The sequence below is a fragment of the Boleophthalmus pectinirostris genome, unplaced genomic scaffold (assembly GCF_026225935.1).
Source record: "Boleophthalmus pectinirostris isolate CB_2022bp ecotype Guang Dong unplaced genomic scaffold, ASM2622593v1 HiC_scaffold_3, whole genome shotgun sequence".
NCBI lineage: Eukaryota > Metazoa > Chordata > Actinopteri > Gobiiformes > Gobiidae > Boleophthalmus > Boleophthalmus pectinirostris.
In genome coordinates, this window is record NW_026571299.1 from 41,136,144 (window position 1) to 41,159,938 (window position 23,795).

At 38.4% G+C, this 23,795-nt stretch overlaps 1 protein-coding gene across 1 annotated transcript in view; it reads left to right on the forward strand.

The window, feature by feature from the left end:
* The first annotated feature begins 103 nt into the window (after window positions 1-103).
* The window catches only part of camkvb (CaM kinase-like vesicle-associated b), a 32,576-nt gene continuing 8,884 nt past the window's right edge, over window positions 104-23,795 (forward strand). Inside the window, exon 1 of the mRNA XM_020935811.2 lies at window positions 104-239. The gene's annotated coding sequence lies outside the window, so the exon portion shown is untranslated. The remainder of the gene's footprint in view (window positions 240-23,795) is intronic.

Below are 23,795 nucleotides of genomic sequence, written 5' to 3' on the forward strand. Positions count from 1 at the left end.
CTGCGCCTCACCTCGCTCCTCCTCGCCCTCCTCCTCTCCTCTTTCTGCGCTGCCGGCTCACCGCTCGGCGCGCACAGGCACAACAGATGGTACAGTAGTGCAGTCTGCAGGAGCGCGCCGCTTTGCACGCATCACAATACTGTCACTGCAGCCAACTCCAAGCGACACGAGTGCGGGAGTTCAGTCCACTTGGCTAGTCCCTGGAGTCTACCGTTTTGGACGCTCAGTTTGGTGACAAGGTAAGTTGTTTGTTTTTTTCAAGGATGAAGCAATTTGAGAACACGGAGTCTTAATTTTGTTGTAGCCTACATTTTATGTATAGACTGTTGAAATAGTTGATCAGGATGTTTGAAGAAGAGTTGAATTCAGCGCTCATGTCCCTCCGTATTTTACACGTTATACGCGTTATACACCACATATATCTTGTTTAGTGCTATTGCAATTATTTTGTTTTTAACTTAAAAACTTCTAATGGTTGATTTAAATTATGCGTAAAAGCAGGTTTAAACACTAACGAATACATTCCAAAATCGTTATTGTAGTCAGTCACGGAGTTTATCTTGACTATTGAGTCTGCTTTACATCCACGCTGACGGGTTTAAATAAGAGGGATCATTTCAGTGACTTATCTGGGAGTGAGCAGAACACAAACCTACTTCATATTCCGACTTTGAGGAGTTTAGAAGTTACTGATGCTGAAGAGATGGAAGCTGTTTGTCCCTTTATCAAGATGAATTAAGTTACAGTGTTGTCTATAGGTCTATATAAAAATGTAATGCTGGATCATGCATCATCCAAGTTTTTGCCGTGTATTGTCACCGTTTGGTGCAAGGGTTTTTCCATTCCTGCTTGTTTTTGAAGTTTCGTTGTAGACTACAAGAACAGAACCACTTAACATTGTGAAATATGTAGAATATTGCAGTTCTTAAAGCACTGAAATGGAATATTTGGAGAAGGACGTTACATTTAACCAATATTTCAACTGAGATAAATATTGAAACATACTGTTGAATGGAGAAAAGGATGTACGTTGGTTTTTGGACCCCCCCCCCCCCCCCCCCCCCCCCAAAAAAAAAAAAAAAAAAACAACAAACAACAAACAAACAAAAAAAACAAAAAAAAAAAAAAACAAGGCATAAACATAACCTACATTTTAAGGACATTGCAGTTTGAAGTAATTCTGTAGAGGGATATTTCCATACTCATTCAGCAGCTCAGCCACAAAAAGATCTATGGCTGTCATCTGCTGGGAGGCAGGCATGCAGCCTTCAAAGGCTGTTAAATTAAAATTGATCCAGTGTATAGGTGATCTCTATGAAAAAGAAACCTTTGAGACAACAAATCATGCATTTAGATTTAGTATGATATTAATATGCTAATGCACTGTTAAGATTACATTCAATGTGTCCTATTTTTATATATGGTCTAGTCAACTGAATATGTTTCAGAGGAGCTTTAAATGTCAAATATATTTTCTGGAGGTGGCAAAAAATATTGACAATTACAGTTTCAATGTTATTTGGCCCTCCCATTAGCAACCCTTTACCTTTATCAACATAAATGCATAAAAGACAATCAGTTGTATTTCATGACCATATAAACACCTAATGACCACCCTTCAGTGATGCAACTCCCACTATTAGAATTAAACAGGCTTTTATCACAAAGATTCCATGTATTGATGTTACATTTAAGTTCCGTGGGTGTTGAGACACTAATCACTTTGAATCCTAGCCTATCTACGCAGCGTAGATAGGCTACGCTTTAGGGACTTGATGACATTTAGCTCAAAGCTCCAAATCCAACAGAGATCGTGCAGGTTGTGCAAATCTCATGACATTCATTAACACAGAGGTGCTCTTTAGATCTGCACCTATAAGTGACTCCCAGCCTTTCTGATGCCACTGGGGACCTATGTGTGCTCAACAGGGGGATTTAGCCCGTCTATAGATGCTAATCCAAAAGGATACCCTGAAGCAATGGAAACATTTAACACAAAGCCCCACTCTGTAAAATGCTTGGGCATTCTAAATATCTCCTTCCAAGCTCAGAATCCAGTTTTGAACCAGATATACCATTATGTATGATACACCAATTGTGGACTAAAGCAGGTTTAAGATCAAATGGATAAAATGGTGAATGCTACTTGAAAGCTGGACCTAAATGCCTGAAGACGCCCCAGATCCCACTGGGGGTACCATTGCCACAGCTTTAGAAACTGAGAGTGTTTTGATGAAGTCCTAGAGGCTTTTTAAGTTTCGAGTGAATCTTCAGTGACCTGTAATCATGATGACCTGTGGTAGAGCTCAGCTGGTCAGTGCCTCACTGTTTGCACATGCACCATTGGGTTTCTAGAGGGTGTTATGATGTATATAGTATGCCATTATGTAGATTCTAACTCCATTACAGAAATATGGAAATGTGATCAACATGGAATTAAACCATGCCAAACCACAGACCATCGTTTAGATACCAATGTCTGATTGTTTGGAAGAAACCTTTCTTAAACTCTATCACAATCACTTACATGTTCATGCATTACATAATCCTTTGATGGTAAAACAAAATACACTTTAAAGGTCCTATATTACATAAAATTGATTCTTGTGAGCTTTTAGGCATGCTGGAATGTTATCGCATGAAAAATATACATGGAGTGTTCTGTTTCATTCGCACATGTCTGAGTAACCCTTTGTCTATGTCTCCAAAGCTCAAAATGCTCTGTTCCACCTTGATGTCATGAAGTGGTAGTTTTCAATTTAACAGCTACCTTTTACCTTTTGTTCAGTAAAGGTGGATAATTCCAGGGCTCAAATTCTACAAATGATTCTAGTGAAAGTGTATGGAGTTTAAAAATACAGTGGAGCACTTTCTGTATTACCACATGACATCACAAGGTGTAATCGAGTGTTTTCAGTTTGAGAGAAGAACACAAATATGCAGGATTTCTGTGTTAAACGTGTGTGAATGAAACAAAACACAACTGTGGGTATGTTTTTGATGACGAAACATAGATCAGAAAATAGCATACTATGGGTCCTTTAAGTTACTGCCACTCAAATTCAGTTTCAGTGATCTTATACACTGGCAGCTCAATAACAAAGGGCAATGTTAATGTTAATCTATCCTGGTAGAAGCCATACTGATATGTATAGAATCTTGTTTTGAGTTTTATGCCTCATCAGTCTGGGATGGCTTTTGCTGAAAAGCAGAACATTAAACCGAATGGTTCGCTCTGACTGGGCGTCACAACAGCAGAGCAAGCAACGAAATCAAACATTACCCATTGGCGTTGCATGCTTGCTCTGGTTTTTTGGGCATATCTTTGGCTTCCACCAAAACTGCAGCGCTGACCTGTGATTGGCCCAATCTCCATCCTACCAAAGGGTAGAGTGATCATTTCAAATAGTGGAAAAGAGGGACACATTAATGAATGTGGTGGGACATGGAGGTACTCGACAGATTTGAGAAATTTAAGTTCATAGATAAAAACTCCAATAACACTTTCAGTTTTTATCAATCATAATTCACAGAGAGATTGGAATAGCAATAGGTGCCAACATTTTACAACCCTAAAAGCATGTACTCCCAAGTCTCGATTTCTTGATATCATAAAAACTGCATTCATTCACTTTGCTATGAAAGAAACATGTTATTCTGCACAGAAAAAGAATGGAGAAGAAACATGGCTCACCTTTTCTGTAGTATACGGGGCACATTTTAACTCTAACTCTGTCTACAGAGACACATGATTGTGTCTAGTCATCATGGCAGCTCCCAAAGTACTCCTCTATTATATTATCACAAGTGCCAGGAGGAAGATGGTGAGTGAGGCTCCTGTATGATACTGTACTGTGGGCAAGTTTGACGCTTTAACTATGAGATATGAGAGTGCGGAAGGGTTAGATCTAAAGCAATAAGAAGACTCTTTTTGAGTGCTGCTGTGTGGACTGTGCGTTGAACCAGGCTTTGAAGAGGGAATCAAAAGCACCGATCCACTGCAGAGTTCTACTGTTGTATTGACTTTATGTAACCTACATCTTTCACCTCATATCACTCTGTTTCTTTGCTGAGATAATAAACAGCCTCATTGCAACAGAGAAACTCTGTGGTTCCTTTCTTGTTAATAGTGAAGAGTGTGTTGTACTAACTGTACTGACCACTACTACTCATTACAAATGTATTATTCTTACTGGTCTAGCTGACACATTATGAAAAAAGGGGGTTGTAGGGTTGTAGGCCTTTGGTTGCTGTGTTGCATCTTCTCAAGTTGAACGGCTCATTTCTCTTGCATACTCAGTTCAGCAAAAGATCTTTGCAGACCACAAACTCTGAGAAGCAGCTAGTGGTTCCCCTGATTGTGAAGAGAATGATTTATTTATATTTATATATAATTTATTGATGAAAATGTGTTAATGTGTTCACTTGTGAGCATGTGGTCTTGTTAGTACAATTTTGGGTTAGGTTCATGGTCAGATTCTAGTTTTGAGAGAGCTCACCCCATCTAGTCGATGACTACAGCTCTGCTGTTTTGAGCCTCACATCAGGAACTATATTTTGTTGATGCATGATTCAGAAAGTCTGTGTGCTGATCTCATTACCTTCTGAACAGCTTCTTTCTCTAGAAAAGTCCAAACACCTTAACCTGATCATGACAGCACATTGTCTTCATTGTGAAGCTTGCTGCTAATTGCAGTTCCGCTAATAAGCCATTTCATTGTACTCCTCACTTGCCTGCTGAGAGCGACAGGCACACAAACGTTCTGTGAAAAGTGAAAAAACCTTGGATTCAAAACTGACTTTTTTCTATCAATTTTAATCCAAAAACAGTCCAAAAACAAAGAATAATACTTTTCAATATTTCCTGAGTAGGCATCTGATTTGGATTTTAAGATGTCACTTAGGGTTTTTTATTAGGGGAAAAAGACAGAACAAACACATTCCATCTTACAGATCAAAGCTAACGACTTCGGTTACTACACTTTCTGAGAGTAGCCAGTTCTGAGAGTCTGAGTGCAAACTGTATATTAGTTCTGAACTTGAGTGTAAAAGTCGTTTGTCATGATTATGCAGAAAAAACAATTGTGACATGATGTAACTGAATCTGAATATGCTAAATAATCATCACGTAGAGTGCACAGCAGTTTATGAGTCAAATTATGATGCAAGTGTAAAACGCTGGCATTACCCTCTATTTAGGCTCCAGTTAACAGGCCCTATCTCCGCACCACAGCTTCACAATGTCAGACCAGTGCTGTCTCTGAATGACACAAATAAATGGACCAAAACAATAAGACGAAGATTCCAGCAAAATAACAAATGTTGGATTGTTTTTCAATGTCTGGCACAGGAAGAATAAACCCATTGCTGTAGCAGTTAATAATTCAGTTTGGTAATAAATTGGGCCTATCTTTTCTTTTGAATATTGAAACAGGTTACATATGAACCAACACAGCAAATCAATGAAAGGCACGGCAGGTTGGTAATAGAGACATTCAAATGCACTGAGCAAACTGAGCTGTACACCAGAGCTTATACTTTACTGTAGCCTGAAGCTCTCATTAATTCATTGTTTTGGAGTAAATGCCAGTGCAGTGATTCATAACCTGACCAAATGAACAGATTCCAATTCACACATAATGAGTTTCACACATATTGAGGTCAAATTTGACCTAATTTGAACACTTTAAGGATAAATTCTGTAGACGAGGTCATGAAAATGCAAAGGCAATAGCATAAAGCCAAGGATAGGCATGCCATCACAATACAGCAATATGAAAAATATGGGCCCCATTGTCCTTTTTTTTCAATGTGGTGAAGAGCCCTGGAAATTTGGACACAAGTAAAAGTAGAGTTAACCCTCTCAGGCTCAAATTAAGTTTTAGTAACAGGAAAAATCTGATATTTGGGGAAAATTATCATATGGGGTAGTAATCATCATCATCATCATCATCATCATCTTTATTCCGGACTCATGGTCCATTTAAAAACAGACAAGGACAGTGACAATACAAAACAATAAACATTTATGTTTTTAAAAGACAGTCATACCAGTGTCTCCACATGTTGGACTGATACCTTATTGCACTGAATCTCAGATTTGTGAGTGACATTATTATTTCATTGTCTGATTTGTTCAGTCTGCAGATAAAACTGTACATTAAAATTCTTAGTGCAGCTTGCAAAGTGTTCACTCATGCAGTAACAAACATTTCAGTCGCACTCATCCATCCTGGCCTCCTCAAAAGCTCCGTAAAGCGTCATTGTAGGCACCTGCAGTCTTTGCAAACTGGCTTTTTTATAATTAGTCCAGAGGTGAGCTGTGTACAACAGTGTACAATAAGATTTAAACAATAACAACTTGACATCATTTGTACAAGAACCAAACTTACGCATAAGGATATTTGCCTGAGCATAGAGCGTCCTACACAGTCTGTATATACAATCCTGACTTTTTTTTTGAGATCCAATGTGTTCTGGGATGTTGCAGTATTGGCCCGGTGTGGTAAATTAACACTGAAGACTGAAAATGATATAAACACTAACTTTATGTGTAAACCACTTTTTATAACAATGAAAACATAAAGCACAGTGTAACAGCTTTACAGTGGCAGAACAACATCCCTTTTTCGTGTGGTTCTCCAAGAAACAATTTTTATCCTTTGTAAACAACAAAAGTACTTTGCACTTCTGGCAGGTCGTTTGTGTGTAGCCGTTCTTGCACAGTCTGCATCGTCCATGTTTATCAGCATGGATGGGAAAAAGGCTCATAAAGTATGGATGTGGAGTAAGTAGGTAATTGGAATTTACCTGTTGCAAATCTGCAACGCCTGCCTGGAGAGGGTTAAAAAGTGCAAATAACCATGAAAAATACTCAAAAGTATACTCACAAAGTATGTTCTTTTATCACAATTTTAGTTACATTATAGATAACTCTTACACAAATCTTAAAACTTTTTAAAGCTGATTTTTTTTGTCTAAAATCTAGATGGTTTAAGACTTATACTGTTCACAATTTCAACAAATTAAAATTCTTTATACTCAGTTACAAATAGAAGTGCAGCTTTAGAAATCTAGTTATACATGTACAATTATCTAACCAATTACAATAACGTGAGTCATTTTTCATTAGTTCATTTCTTACAATGCATTTTCCCTAAACTTTAGACAATTTTCAGTGCAATTAGAAGAGCTCCACGCCATGCAGTCGCTGTTTTTAACGATAAACGCATTGGTGGCCTACAGCTAATAGTAAGTGTCGCTCGCTGCCACTTCCCATTACACTCACCACTACAGCAGTTACACTTAATGAGCAGCACCAGCAGCTCTGCGTATGAATGAAAAACAATTAATGTTGATCAGCCGGCATATCTCACCCACTTGTATCTTGACAGCGGAATCATCCACTTAGCGCTAAAACATGGTGGAACTAAAAGAAAAGTAGTGTTCTCCACCTCAATATCTCATCTTTGTGCAGGGGTTACTTACGGCACCATGCAGCTTCAAAGCGCTACCCTGCCTAGCTTCCACAAATAGAAAATTTGAAGGGGAATTTTAAATAAGTGGATGAATATTTCACCTCAACATTGATTCATATAGAGCCACGGTATACTCTATGGGAGGCGGTGATGTTCTTGATCTATTTCCTCTGTACATTAAACAGACCTTTCAATGGTAAGTACAGGCAGTTTCTCATTTACAGCGGTTGTACAAATTGCGAAGGTTAGACCCATGCTGCTGCTGATGGATGCAGGCTATAATTATTGATTTGTATGGACTTTGCTGATGGAGTCCTCTAAAAAAATTGTGTCATTTGAATATGATTTAAATTGGCATTATCCAAAATAACGCTGATGAAACAGATACCCAGAAATGTCAAATCACATAATTACATAAAAATAAGTTCAATTATTTAGACTTTTGGGCCTTTCTAGTACAGGTATCTGGCCGCAGGCAGTGTTGGGAAGGTGACTTTTAAAATGTATTCCCCTACAGATTACAGATTACATACACCAGAATGTAGTTTGTAACGTAATCCATTAAATTACTTAAAGTGAGTAATGTAATCTGAATACTTTGGATTACTTGATATTGTCATGCTTTTTAAAACTATGTGAATGTAGCAACCACATCCTGAAAATTCTTGTTTGTTCTCTTCAAATTGACTGTTGAGACCAAATTTCCATAAATAAGCAACTGTTTGCTGTAAAGTAGCAAAGACCAGGAAATCTTAACATAAGATGTTTTGTCTGCTTAAAACAATAAAAAGCCCAGACTTTCCTTAACCACATTACAAATATTATTGATAGAAAAATGCTTTCTATATGAGATCACTGGTTTTAGTCCTGGTTTAGTCCTGGTTTAGACCTGGTTTAGACCTGGTTTAGTCCTGGTTTTAGTCCTGATTTTAGTCCTGGTTTTAGTCCTGGTTTAGACCTGGTTTTAGTCCTGGTTTATTCCTGGTTTATTCCTGGTTTAGACCTGGTTTTAGTCCTGGTTTATTCCTGGTTTAGACCTGGTTTAGACCTGGTTTTAGTCCTGGTTTTAGTCCTGGTTTTAGTCCTGGTTTTAGTTCTGGTTTAGACCTGGTTTTAGTCCTGGTTTATTCCTGGTTTAGTCCTGGTTTAGACCTGGTTTTAGTCCTGGTTTTAGTCCTGGTTTATTCCTGGTTTAGACCTGGTTTAGACCTGGTTTTAGTCCTGGTTTATTCCTGGTTTAGACCTGGTTTAGACCTGGTTTTAGTTCTGGTTTTATTTCTGGTTTTAGTCCTGGAGTGGGTTAGTCCCAGTTTTAGTCCAGGTGTTAGTTCTGGTTTAGAGGCACACAGGAGGAAGCGCGGTCTATGCAGCATATGTGAGAAAACGTAGTCCACATGCGGCGCACAGGAGGACAGCGGTGCCGGTGTCTGTGCAGTAACTACGGAAGGAGACGTGGTCCGCGAGTCCTCAGGTTGATGACGATGATGAAGGTGTGTGTGTTTGTGTGTGTGTGTTTGTGTGAGTTTGTGTGTGTGTCTTTGTGTGTGTTTGTGTGTTTGTGTGTGTTTGTGTGTGTGTTTGTGTGTTTGTGTGTGTTTGTGTGTGTTGTGTGTGTTGTGTGTTTGTGTGTGTTTGTTTGTGTTTGTGTGTGTTTGTGTGTGTTTTATGTTTGTGTGTGTTTGTGTGAGTTTGTGTGTGTTTGTGTGAGTTTGTGTGTGTTTGTGTGAGTTTGTGTGTTGTGTGTTTGTGTGTGTTTGTTTGTGTTCGTGTGTGTTTGTGTGCGTTTGTGTGTTTGTGTGTGTTTGTGTGCGTTTGTGTGTGTTTGTTTGTGTTTGTGTGTGTTTGTGTGAGTTTGTGTGTGTTTGTGTGTGTTTATGTGTTTGTGTGCGTTTGTGTGTTTGTGTGTGTTTGTGTGTGTTTGTGTGTGTTTGTGTTGTGTGTTGTGTGTGTGTTTGTTTGTGTTTGTGTGTGCGTTTGTGTGTGCGTTTGTGTGCGTTTGTGTGTGTTTGTGTGTGTTGTTTGTGTGTGTTTGTGTGTTGTGTGTGTTTGTGTGTGTGTTTGTGTGTGTGTGTGTGTGTGTGTGTGTTTGTGTGTGTTTGTGTGTGTTTGTGTTTGTGTGTGTTTGTGTGTGTGTTGTGTGTGTGTTTGTGTGTGAGTTTGTGTGTGTTTGTGTTGTTTGTGTTTGTGTGTGTTTGTGTTGTTTGTGTGTGTTTGTGTGTGTTTGTGTGTGTTTGTTTGTGTGTTGTGTTTGTTTGTTTGTGTGTGTTTGTTTGTGTGTGTTTTGTGTGTGTTTGTGTGAGTTTGTGTGTGTTTGTGTGAGTTTGTGTGTGTTTGTTTGTGTTTGTTTGTGTTTGTGTGTGTTTGTGTGAGTTTGTTGTGTTGTGTGTGTTTGTGTGCGTGTCTCATGTGGCAGGTCACTATAGGACAGTAGTGCAGATTTCATGAGTCTGTGCAGGTTGTTTTCACCAGTGCCAGTAGCTCCGGTTTGACATTTAAGTTGTTGGCAATTTTATATTTGTTATTTTCTTTTTTATCTCTCGTCGGGAGAAGAATTTCCAAGACATGAATGTGTTTTTACCTGTGCACTGCTGCCTCTGTTCTACTGGCTGTTCGACCTCGTCCATTGTGTGACTGACGCCGCCAACGTCGCTCTTATTGTGCGCGTTCGGTGTGGGTTTCCGGCAATGAGTGGAATTACCGAAATTTTAAAAATGTAACTGTAACTGTAATCCAATTAGCACTCATTGAAACAGTAACTGTAACTGAATACAGTTACTCATAATTTGTACTCTGATTATGTAATGCCGGTACATGTAATCTGTTACTCCCCAACACTGGCCGCAGGTAAGATGCAGGGTGAATCTATTTTCATTAAAGTTGCATGAGTGCACTGACGGTTGCATGAGGCGATCAATGGTTACAGTTTATGCTCGACTGCCTGGTTTCCGTGGGGACGTGTGTGGTAGGCTTTGAGATGACCCTGATGTAGGACGGTGATGGTGGTGTTAACCTGCTCAAGAGCCAACGGGGGGAGCTGGTAAATTACTGCCACTTCAGATCAGCAGTTTGTGAAATCAAGGGCATAATGAGGAAACAATTTGCAATTCTCCACAATCTAATTTGGTATGTTTTCTTCCTTTATCTTGGCTTATTGGAAAGTTACAATAAATCTTCTGCTTCAGTAATTGTCATATTGATTTGACTCAGGACTCTCGGGCCAATTTTACACTTCATTTATGGGTTAGCAGGTCTAAAACTGGCAGAAAAATACACAAGTTTTTCTTTTTTTTTTTTAACTTCCTGTCTAATAAAATGGCAAAAGCTCTAATGTAAATGTGACTGAATAGTTCTGTTAATAAATGTAGCTAGACAAGATATCCTGGCAGGTAGGGCTGTGCAAAAATATTGAAATATCGATATATCGTATCATTTAATGTAATGATACATTATCAATATCGTGGGCTGCTGTATCGATATATCGCGTATCGAGTATTTTTGGTGTATTTTACTAAATTATTTTGTTACAGCTACACTTTTGTTGCTTGTTTAGTGGAAGGAAACTCATTCACACAGCAAAAAGGTTTGTTAAAATGAAAATTAAGAACATTTGACTTTATCTGAGTCGACTCTACCAATGGAATAAGTGTTTTTCTAAATTCAAGCAACATTCGATTTCATTTCTTATTTTAACGGTTGTTGTTTTTCTTATTTGTGTAGCAAGTTGTGTTTTCATACTTTAAGTACAAAAAATCATATTCTGCTGATGGATAATTTAACTTGTCAAGTGGAATTTACTCAAATTATGGTAAAATTTTCTTAATTCAAGTCATCTTAACAGTTTTGAGGATTAATATGTTTTTGTTTCATATTCACTTTGCACAAGAAGTGGTTTAACAAAGACTTTTAGTATCACAGCCATGACTTAGTCTTTATTTTTTACTGAACTGTATCGAATCGGTTTGAAATATATCGTATCGAACTGAAAGTTCACTGTATCGAAATATGTATCGTATCATGGCCTAGGTATCGAGGTATGTATCGTATCGGCAAATTCTTAATGATACCCAGCCCTACTGGCAGGGGAGATGAGTGCTATTACATGTACATTGTACAATACATCCACTCCCTCTCCTCTATTTCAGTTAAGTAGAAAAAAACACATATTTTCATGATGCTGTCGACTGACATTGTGTACTCCTTAGTCCGCTGCGCACCTACAATTCCCTAAAGAAGCCAGGAGCCAGAGATGGATTCATTACAGCTCCTTCTGCCCATTCATGCAAAGAACAGTTTAAGAACATTCAGGACAACATTCCACATTTAAATGAATGCACTAATTGGACAGTATTCTGCAATGAGATGCAGCATAGAAGTGAAATGTACCCAGAAACGGAAAGCAATTTGAATTTGAATTTCTCAATTTACCTTGTGCAGTGTTTTTAAATGCATTTTTCAGTGATTCTGTACTGGATTCTGGATTCTTTGTCATCCAAAAATCTTATGAGAAAAATCATGCAGTGGACACCAGGCTTAAAACTGAAATAATGAATACCTTGAACTTTCACGGACAGCCAGAAGGATATCAGATTTAAAAGTGAACTATTTTGAGTTTCTGGGACCATGGTATAAGCAGATTAATCCACTCGGAACAGGCTGTGACCTCATGGTTTAATCCTTATGTATAAATGCCCTGCTGTTTCCTCTTCACAGTTAAATGGCCCTTCCCAGTCTTTTAGGTGTCACGTTATTACCAAAAACGTCAAATTAGATTTTGTTCTTATATACAACAAATAATTTAGTTAAAACTGACTGGTATCCAGATCTGATAGGTCCATATATATGACTAATTGATGATGTACAAGAATAAATATGCAGAGCCACCCCCCCCGAAACAAATGATGCTTTTCTCTGCATTGAGATTCTGTGTAGTATGATGCCACACCGAAGGGCTTTGTAACCATGGCAACTAACAACAGCAGTCACAGAATAGTCCGATTAGCTGCTCATCTGTGAAAAGAGAGTGGCCCTACAGCTCATTTACATGACTGTGACAGGCTATTATAGAAAACCATAAAACCTCTCACCTTGTACTTGTTACATAAACAGTGTTGGGCCCTAATGGCTCATTTATTATTTATCTATTATTTTATTTAACAAAAACAAAGTACATTAGTACATGTTTTATATAAATGTATCAGAATTGGCCTAAATCATCTTTTTTTTTCATCTATTGTCCCTGGACAAATGCTAAAAAGTCATCATAAAAACCAAAGACAATATTAGACTACATAGCTATATACAGATATACAATAAAGAAGAGTGTAAGAACATTTTAGAAAACATATAACAAAGCAAACACTGCATTACATCTTGATGATTCAGAGAGAATTAAAAAAGACAATACTGAGAATGCTGACAGGTTTGATTATTAAAAAGTCACTTTCTCAGGTGTATTTTCTCAGGTGTATGACAGCATTATGGTCTGTGGTTAAATTCCCACACTCCTTGTGTGTAAATGTGTAAAGGAAATAATACAATTGTCATTTCAAATTGACTTTCCTTTGAAAAGTCTTGTGGTTGCAAATAATCTTAAGTTTATAATATTTGTAAATAAAATGTCTATGAAGTAGAGAAGAGTTCTGTCATTGCTACCTCCATCTACTTTTTGCAACTCTGTTGCTAGTAACACCTTTTTTTTTTTTTTTTTTTTTGCAATGACCTACATTTACACTACAGATTTTTGGCCATATTGTGCCTGTATCTGTCCACACGCTTCTATACCAGTGCCCAGACTGCAGTATATTTAGCTACAGACTACTATTGACTGGAGAACAACCTTGAGGATGAGCTTTTTGCATTTGTTGTGGGAGGACTGGAGAAGACGCTGCTTTATAGAGCTTATTTTTCTTTTCTGCTTTACAACTGCATTAACTGTGTGAGAAAGGCCACAGTGGGATCAGAGGAGCAGCCCCTCCGGCATACAGTGTTATGACTCCAATTTTCCCTGCACGCATGGCAGAGATGACTTTTGTTTCTTCTCTCAAATCTTTCACAAATCTTTCAGTGCCTGCAAGGGTTTGAAACGTGAATGAGATATTTCTCGGTGGTTAAGCAGTTTTTTTTTTACAGGGAAGGTAAAAGTGTTTGATGTGGGAATATCTGGATGCACACCTCAACAAGTCATTATCTCCTTTTACCTCTCTTGCACAATAGTGCTCTATAAATAGACATGCAGTGTTATTATAGTATAACCCCTTGTAGTGTGATGCCTCTGACTCTGCTGACGGGTGGCAAAGCATTAGTCAGATAGAGACCTGTCTGCAGTTACATGAAGGGGTCCAGAAAATTATACACACTGTTAATAATTGACTACAACATACAGTAATACTGCACAGGGTTATACATTATGCTGGTATTATTTAGATTTGATTTGTTTCTGCCAGACATCTACAAGCACCTGGAATCTTATGACAGGACCCACACAGCAAAAAGTGGAGTGTTAAAATTGACTCTCACAGAATCAACTTTAACATTTTCTCAGAGTTTATATGAGTCCAATCTGTTCTAGAGTTAATTTAACATTTTTGGAAATGTTCATTAAGTAACACTGGACCAAAGTTCCTGTTTAACCCCGAAATCCAGAGTTATTTTAATGTTTTGGGAGTAAACAGATAACACTTTGTAGAGTTATTCTGATTTAGCTAAACAACACACAGAGGTGTTTTATTTTATTTTTACTTTATTTTAGTTAATTTAAGATGAAATTATGTACAAAACTGGTTCAAACTGGTCTTCTCTCACAATAGTTTGAAGTGGTGAATGGGAGTAGCCAAATTAACACTAAGAGAAGTTGAATTAACCTCATCCACATCAACTCTAACAAATAACTCCAACTCAAACCCCCATTTAATTTTCAAATAGTTAAAATAACACTTTTGGTGTTAAAAACAACTCTGAAATATTTTACCCTAAAATTTTAACCCTCCAGTTTTTTTTGTCTTTTATCGTATGCCCACTTAACTAACATCAAATACACAAACCATGTTAATTTGAATATGCTTTTTAAAAATAAACTTAAATGTTGCATTTATACAATAGCCAAGTCTGTAAATCTGTAAGCTACAAGCAGATCTTTTGACATACTGTAAAAATTCTTTCTAAGCGGGTATGAACATAGACTGACAGTTTCATGGCTGGTGCCGGTTTCAGATGGCCTTTGAAGGATCTGGAGTGTTTGGCACTTTACACTGTCCCTCGATCTGTTCCTCCATGAGCCTGCTGCCTGTTGCCGTTTTGTTGGGACAGATTGCATGAGGGGTGAAGAGGTGTCTTCCATATGGGCGTCATGGTGTCACTTATATTTTAGTCCTTTATTGCATTTTTTGTCTGATCTTAACATAAAAAAATAAAAATAAAATAAAATAAAATAAAATTGCAAGATCTTCTTTCAAAAGTAGGGATTAGAGCATGTTGGAATTATCAGCACAAATATTAGTGAGCGAATGCTGATAGGTGTTTGTTGCAAATTTAGCATAATAGAGAAAAAGCACAACAAGCAAACCTGTGGCTTGTAAAGCATTAGAAATGCTGACTTCTTTATGTACAAATCTGAGCACACTGAACAGTGTTACAGACTTAATTTTCATGAACATTCTGTCAAAAAAGATTACACATCCTGTCTCCTGCTGGCTTTTTCTCCCTGAGCGAGAATGAATGTAAATATGACAGGGCTGTGAAGTGCTGTAAGGATTCGAGTAGAAGCTTGTGTCAAAATCAAAGGGCAACCCAGAATGGTGCTGACCCAGATTTCAACTTTGTCTCATATTTTTGCATTATTACTAATCCTCCAATTATAAGGTGTTTTATACATTAGTTATCAATATCTTTGTACACTTATCTAGTCCTCTGTTTGGTTTCACTACATACAGAAAACAACAGCTCGGCCGCAGTCAGTTGTTTCTGTGCACATGTATAAGGCAGTGGCACAGGCCCAGAGCCTGGTGCAGAGCTGTGTTTGCTCTCACACAATAAAAGAGAATTTAAATGATTCTGCGAAGTGCTTTCAAGATCGATGGGAAAAGAACCAGCAAATGTAAAATAGATGAATTTTCAACAACAAAGCCTGTGTTGAAGATGACGAGGGTTAGATCCATGAGGCCAGAGTGTATTGTATATTCACCCCGTAACTTTCCATTACATCCTAACTGGACATTAAGTTGTGACGGATTCATTAGCAAACTTTTTGGAGGCAATTAAGACTGCTGAATTTTGCCAAATTACCTTTAAGTAAAAAATCATGTGTGAAAGTGTATCTACAGATGATACATTTTCATGCGTATTTTTAAACTGCATTATTACAGATATAACATGTTGGCCTTGAGGAGGAAATTTGACTTATGTACACAACATTTGCATATATGAGGTCTTTAAAATGCATAAAATCTATGTAAAACAGACCATATGAACCTGAAGTCAGGGCTGGCATGGAGTCTCCATAAGCACTAGTGCAGCTGCTCTGGAAAATCACTGAATCCATTTTGTCTCGTGGCATTGTTTGCTTTTGCACATTATTTAACACTCTCTCTTCCGCATTGTCAGTTTCCTAGTCAGCACTCTGGGAGGACTTTCAATTAGTCTGAGCCTGACATTTAGATGATACTATTTCTTGTAATGTCGATTTTATGTGCCTCAATTAAAATTTTTCCTTGCTGAAACAGCACACATGTGAGAAATGTAGTGACGCTCCTGCAAAGCCTTCTGGGATAGATTTATTTGAGAAACCACTGGTTCAACTTGACACCTTTTGAGAGCAAATTGTTGATTAAACTCATAGGCAAATGTAAGCAAATGTAGTTATGATCTTAACTGACTTTTGACCCAGCAACAACTTTTTTTTTTTTTTTTTTCCTAGGGTTCAATTCTCTAGTTTTCTCACAATTCACTATGCATATCCATGGGTCATACTGATAACATGATGGTCATATTATATTGAGCTGAACTGTAGTTTTTTTAATATTAGGGCTGGGCACATTAAGGGGTTCATTTTGCTTTAACTAATTAATTCATTATCTCCAACAATTATTTTAACGCCTTTAACGCAGTTTTTATGATTATAATTTTATTTATTTTTTTATTGTAAATGTCTGTTTCTCACTGGCTTTTATTTTGAAAAAGTCCACCACGAGCATTTCTTTAAGTTTGACGTCTTCTCTTTACACTTTTTTCACTTTTTTCTGACCACGTGAGATGCAATGTGTCTGAGCCTCCGAGGGCTGCAGGCTCTGGCGCCACCTCCGGCCAGACCAGCCATGGGCTCTGAGCTTCCACGGGCTCCTAGCTCCGACGGGGCCGCGGGCTCTGGTTCACGGGTCTTTCTTGTTCTTCTCCTTCTTCCAAACGCCCCTGAAGTGTCCGATTTGAGGTGTCCAGTGCAGTTTTCGTCGCTGCGGTCTCCCTTACATAATGTTATCACAGGGTATTCTTGTGATAGCATTACGAAAACCCGGAAGATTTCGTAATGTGATCCCGCCCATAACTCAATGAAATATGATTGGCTAAGACAACTGTCAATCTCAAACTTCGTTCCAGCCACTGAAGGCCCTGCAGGTGTTTGTTTAGTTCAGTGCTGCAGGGGGAGTCACTGATTTACCCAGATACCACTGGAAGAAAAACTGTGATTGGTCCATTTCCATTCCATTATATTAACCTTTTGTTTCTCAAGAAATATCAGTCCAAGTTTATAACAGTAATCTAGAAATTTTTACTAGTAGTAGTGTGAATAAAAAAAATATTGAAAACAATTAGTAGTAGTACAAAAATTCATTCAATATTTTTTCTTGGGCCTTCACAGAATATCTTGAAAGTTCTGAGGGTTTCCCTGTGAAAGAAATGCTGTTTGCACAACAAATGTATGCCTCTTTCATTTACATTTCCAATAAAAGGGCACTATACACTACTTTTTAATTCATTAATTGGTTTTGCGTATAACATGCGATTAATCACGATTAATTGCATTCAAACTCATGCGATTAATGCGATTAATATTTTTTATTTTTGCCCAGCCCTAACATATATAAATGTTGTAAGTGACTTATCAGTGAGTGACTATAACTTTTGAGTGAATAAATAATACACCTATTTATAAAGCCATATATTAAACCTTTATCACCCCAATATATTAGTTAATATATAAATAATTGCTCATAATAATGCATTTTTGTTATCTTGTTCCTCATGCAATGCTAGGATCCACATTTTCTCCACTACTTACTGCATATGGACACAAATGTATACAGCGAGTTGACAGGCCTGGTCTTTCTGTGTCTAAAATTAGATAGGTGCTTGTATGGGTTGTAAATGGAAGGGGACAGGGATGTTAGGAAGACAGAGTTTACGTATATGGGATAAATGCATGTGTTAGTCCATTGAGGCGTGTGCTGCTGTATTTTACACAGGTCACAGTGTTCCCTTAGGACAGTGCCTGATTGATCCCAGATGAAACCCAATCCCACACACATTTTCTTCCACCATGAAAATGGCACCTAGGGGAAGGCAATATATCTATGACAATATTAAATATGCTAAACGATGTAAAACAATCCTCTAAAGAGCAGGAAGATCAATGTATACTGTTGTTTGGAAGATTACAAGTTTTATTTCTTAATTTTCAGTCAGCCTTTTTATTATATTTACATGTTGCATTAATATCCCAGTATAAAGGAGGGAGAGTATTTGAACCACAAACAATGTGGAGACTACCAGTTAATGCAGCATTTTTTATAGTAAACCCACCGACATGTGGCCAGGCTGGCACCACGTAGTGCCTCTGCTTAATTTCATTTCTCTCCAGCGATTAGGTCAGGAATCGGAATACACTAGACGGTTTGCAAAAAACTCTAGAAGTGCGAGTTCTGGCACCAGCCAATCTGCTAACAGCCATACATTCTGTGTTAGCAACGATTCCCACTCCATCGACTCTGGCTCCAATTGACTTAAAAATTGTTGCCCCTTCTCTGTATCTGCTATAGTTAGAATCGTCATTGTGGTCTTAAAATGTTTGTATTAGTCCGCTCTACATAATCCTGGTGTTTTTATTTTGCTATTTTGTCCGTAAATAAAATCCTATTCCTAATATGAAATTCGGCTCCAAATTCTCCCCATAGCCTTTTGAGCTTTATTTTACTTAATTTTCCACTTCTTTATACAATCTATGGTGTGAAAAAAAAAAAAAAACATCCTATTCATGTTCTTTAATGTAACAGTCGACTTAATCTCCATGCTCTGTAGACATTTGAGAAATTAGTCAAACACATAAAAGGTAGAATTATGTGTACATTTTAGTGATGCTTGATTCATACTGTAATATTATTTGGCGTGTTCAATATTTGCTCCACACCCTTATACATTCAAATGCAGGGAACAAAATCATTCTATGTGAAATACAAACCCCCACATAAATTATATTGTAAAAGTGCCTCTCATGCATTGCCACAGGCAGAGAAAACAGATTTATCAAGAAGACACCTGTTAAATCTATCACAATCAGAGTGGTCCCAGTAAGAAGGTGCTAAAATATGTTTTGGGGTGAGAGTGTGTTTGGTGGTGCGATAACGGTCCACTCCTTCTCATTGCTGCCTGAAAAAGCAGGTCTAAAATCCATGCTTGTGAATTCTAGCACTGTGCCAAAGAGTTTGTGAGAGATAGGCAGAGTTTATATGAAAGAGGATAGATAGATTCAAATTCTTGTTCTTTTCACAGTTTCTGGCACTGCAAATCTGTCTGTGAGTGCACTGAGACTCTGGGACTCTGCTATTCCTCGACACACGTACAACACAGGTCCACTGAGACTGTGAAGGAGAAGATACTGTCAGACATGAATAATTTATTCAATTGTGTATGCACCCACTCCTCAAAAGGCTGTACACCAAACTCATCCCTAGGCAGGCACATGCACTCAAATGCACAAACTCTAGAGTCAATTTTAGTATAAGATTGAATGAAGTCATTAAAGGTGCATTAGGTAACTTTTATGGTTACATAGGACAGTTAGTTTGTTACCTGCTTGTCTCCATGGAGAGCCCCATGCTTTGTCTGAAATGCTGTTTAGCATTCTGCCATTAAGCCATGGTTATATGTGTTGTTTATTAAAATAATGACAGTGTTTTTTGTTTGTTTGTTTTTAAGCTAAAAACATTTTTTTCTGCTCTGCTCACTTCTCCTCAGATCTAACTTGTAACCTGACCTGGTGGTGTGACCTTTCCATGGAGAGGTTGAATGCCATAGTGTGGGAAATCTACGTAATAAGAAATAACCTCTCCATTGAGACTAACAATGTACTTTTAAATAAAATAAAATACAGTGACCGCTGCAGGCATATGAGCACATAAAACAAGCCAACTCAGATCTATAACACGTCAATGTTCATGTGCCCATTAACACATTATTAATATCACTGCAATATTAAAATGTGGGAGATAGTGGCACTGTAATATGTTTCTCTCTCAAAGGCCCTTTTAATAGAACGTCCTGACAGAGGTGTGTAATAACTCTTTTGCTGAGACACTGCAGTGAGGGTCAGGCTCAGAAACATCCTGATTTATGGCACATCAGTATTCCAGCTCCACCTCATCCCCGAATAGTAGTGAGGGTACATAACATGAGTTCTCTGTGAAGGTTGTATGTACATGTAAAACACACTGCAAATGTCTGTCACAATTGGCTCTTGTGCAATCTGCATGTTCTTCTTATGTTTAACTTGGAGATGTCGGGCTGACTGCATTTAATTTTACATTTTCAGTCTCGTGCAGTTTCCTTTCAATTGCAATGAGCAGAGCAATCTGATCAGCCCAGCTTGAAGAAAACATGCCGTCTTTCCTATTTACAAATGCACACAGTCTCACAATTTCCTTGTGCTAATTCTCAAAAGCAAAATAATTGAAATTTCTCCTAAAACAGATTCAACTGCATATAGTAAATCAGCAACATGATGCCATGTTTTAAATATACAATTTCAGCAAAAGGCATGCAACAAAGAAATGGCACACTGAACATATAATTAGCCATAGATGTTACTTAGATTTCATTATTTTGCAAAAGATTTCCCAGTAAGTCAGTAAATCAGACCTGTTCCCAGTGCATGTTGGACTCTGCCAGGGTTCTGTTCATTGTATTTATGGACAGAATTTCTAGGTGCAGCCAGGGGCCAGAGGGGGTCCGGTTTGAGGACCACAGGATCTCATCTCTTCTGTTCGCGGATGATGTTGTCCTGATGGCTTCAATGGCTTCATCAAACCAGGACCTGAAATGTGTCCTGGGGGGGTTTGCAGCCAAGTGTGAAGTGGCTGGGATGAAGATCAGCTCTTCCAAGTCTGAGGTCATGGTTCTTGAAAGGAAAAAGGTGGCTTGCCCTCTCCTGGTGGGTGGAGAGTCCCGGCCTAAAGTGGAAGTGTTTGAGTATCTTAGGGTCTTGTTTACGAGTGAGGGGAGGACGGAGCGTGAGATTGACAGAGGGATCGGTGCAGCGTCTGCAGTGATGTGGTCACTGTATCGTTGTAGATTCACCGTTACCGGTGAATCTACATTCCTGCCGTCACCTATGGTCATGAGCTTTGGGTAATGACTGAAAAGACAAGATCGCATATACAAGTGGTCAAAATGAGTTTCATCTGCAGGGTGGCTAAGCACTCCCTTAGAGATATGGTGGGGAGCTTGGTCACACGGGAGGAGCTCGGGGTAGAGCCAGACCTGGGACACGCTGGAGGGGCTATGTCTCTCGACTGGCCTGGGAACGCCTCGGGGTCTCCCTGGAGGAGTTGGAGGAAGTGTCTGGGCTGAAGGAAGTCTGGGAGTCCCTGCAACCTGGCCCCAGATAAGAGGAAGAAAATGGATGGATGGATGGAAAAATCTCCCCACTTTTGCATAGAAAAGTACACACAGTAACTACTGAGCCCCAAAATATATTGTCCTATCATAAAGAACGATCTAGTACTGTTCAATCTGCGACTAACTTCCATTACACTATCACAACTAGCTCTGCCAAATATTTGGTAAAAAAGGAAAATTACACATAGCTATTTTCAGTGTCAGTCTTTAGTTGGATACTGTTGATGCGAGTTTATGTGAGATAACTTTAACCCTTAACAAATTCAGATTAGGTTCAGTATGTCTCACTTGTCCTCAATATAAATGTAAAAATATGACACACCCCTGACCATATTTACCCTGCTGAATGTGTGGATGATGTTTTTTCTGCGCCTCAGATGGCCTGACACCACAGCCCATATATTGTCGCTGCTTGAATTCACTGCTTACATAATCATGCTCCAGTAGGTGCTTTAATGGCCACTCTGTAGCACATGTAATTTATTCAGTACAAATGTCACCTCAGAAATGGTGGTTTAGCCTGACCTCTTGGAGCACAGTCCGCGTCATGGCATTATCATAAATAACACATCCAAATAGCAGGTCTGGTGACAAATAGTGTTCATTGGCCACCTAGTTCCAGGTTGGCCTTGGAGGCATAGGGTCTTTTCTTTAATTATCACGTGGGCAATGATGTCATATGCAGCACTATGTACTGTAATTGTCAGCATGTTTGGACTTATCATTTAAAGACTTGCTATTTAAAACTTATAAAACCTAGAACTTATCCATCTTATCCATGTTTGTGAAGTATTGTTTAACTTTCTATAGCCTATAGCACGTCTTTATATAGACCATCTTGTACGATATTAGCAAAAATAATAATATGAATAGTCCATGTGTTTTGGCATCGCTCATGCCAGGATACCAGCTACCAGCTGTCAAAGTCTGATCTGATCAGATCTCAGAAGCTAAGCAAGGCCAGGCCGGGTTGGACATGGATGGGAGACCGTTGTTGGGAATACCAGGTGCCACAGTGAGGCGTCTGTGGCAAAAACTATTGTTTGAACTGTTGATGCCGCAGATTGGCAGCGATGCTTCCACCATTGTACCCCAGGGCAGCTGTGACTACAACAGAAGCTTACCACTATGAATAATGTACTTTGAACTTTGTGTATCGTGAAAGGTACTATATAAATCCTACGCTATAATATCAATATGATGAGCATACTTCAACCATCTCAGTATTTTGGGTGTTTACCCTCTCTGTTACAGCAACAAACTCTCCCAAGTAATTCCAAGTGATCATTTGCAAATGAGAGAAAATGAATGTCAAGGATGTTGGTGTCCGATTTGCTGGTCCTCTTCAGGCTGTCAACCCTCAAGATCCAGAGCTGAGATTTTAGAACGCAGAACAGCTTTAGGGATTGTCAGTGACACCGCACAACACAGTGTGCTTCAAGGAATGTATGTGAGCATGAAAATATGATCATAGTTCAGCACGTTTTCCAACTAAAATGATTCTCTCCTGATGTATCTCTTGTGATTGCTTTTTCGACTGCAATTAGCTGACTCCCTGCCAAGTGAAAGGCTTACAAGTTGTGACTTACAATAAAATCCAAGGTTTTTGTTTTGGTTCACCAGTTAATTAGTAGCCTGAGTTCTGAAGATTGGAGCTAGCTTCTTCAGTGACTGGATTACACCAGTACAATCACAATCAACATAACAAACAGTAATAACTTTTCCCCCATAATTTTCTCAATGTGGGAATTATTGATAATATGCTATTTTCAAGTACAATATATTGAACAGAACCAACAGAACACCTTTTTTGTCTTGTCCTTGCACTGAATAAGATTACAGGTTGTATCTGATTTGTTTAATTGTATGTTTTTACTAATAGCCACTTCAATATATTACTAACAATTGTGTTACAATTTAAAAGAGAGAACATTTTTCCTTTGTTATTACTGAAGCTGTCTTATAAACCTCATTCAAGCATGACTTTATTGGATGTGTAACTATGGTAACAATCTGCTGTATACTGTTCAACAATTCAGTAAATTCAAAATGTTGCTCAGACTGTTTTAGCTCACTGTAAACATGATTTATGATTTATCACATATAAATGAATGACATACATCTGTGTAGCTCATTGCGCTGTTGGCACCTCTCTCTATTTAACACCATGTTGTTACCCTGGTTGAACTCTGCTGTTTTACATCTGATAATTGCTCTTCAACACTTCTTTAATTGGAGACAATTCCAGTTCATTTGCCTGGAGTGGTGTACTTAGCCTGACAGGTCACACTGTGGGCAGTATAACCATTGATTTGTGCTCCCCGGGGCTGGCTAACCCTTTTCACACATGAGAGAAAAATGCTGCAGTGTGGTGGATGATGGTGTCTAAATGCCTGTTTTGTTACTGGGTTGTGGGACCTGCTGTCTGCCTGCTCT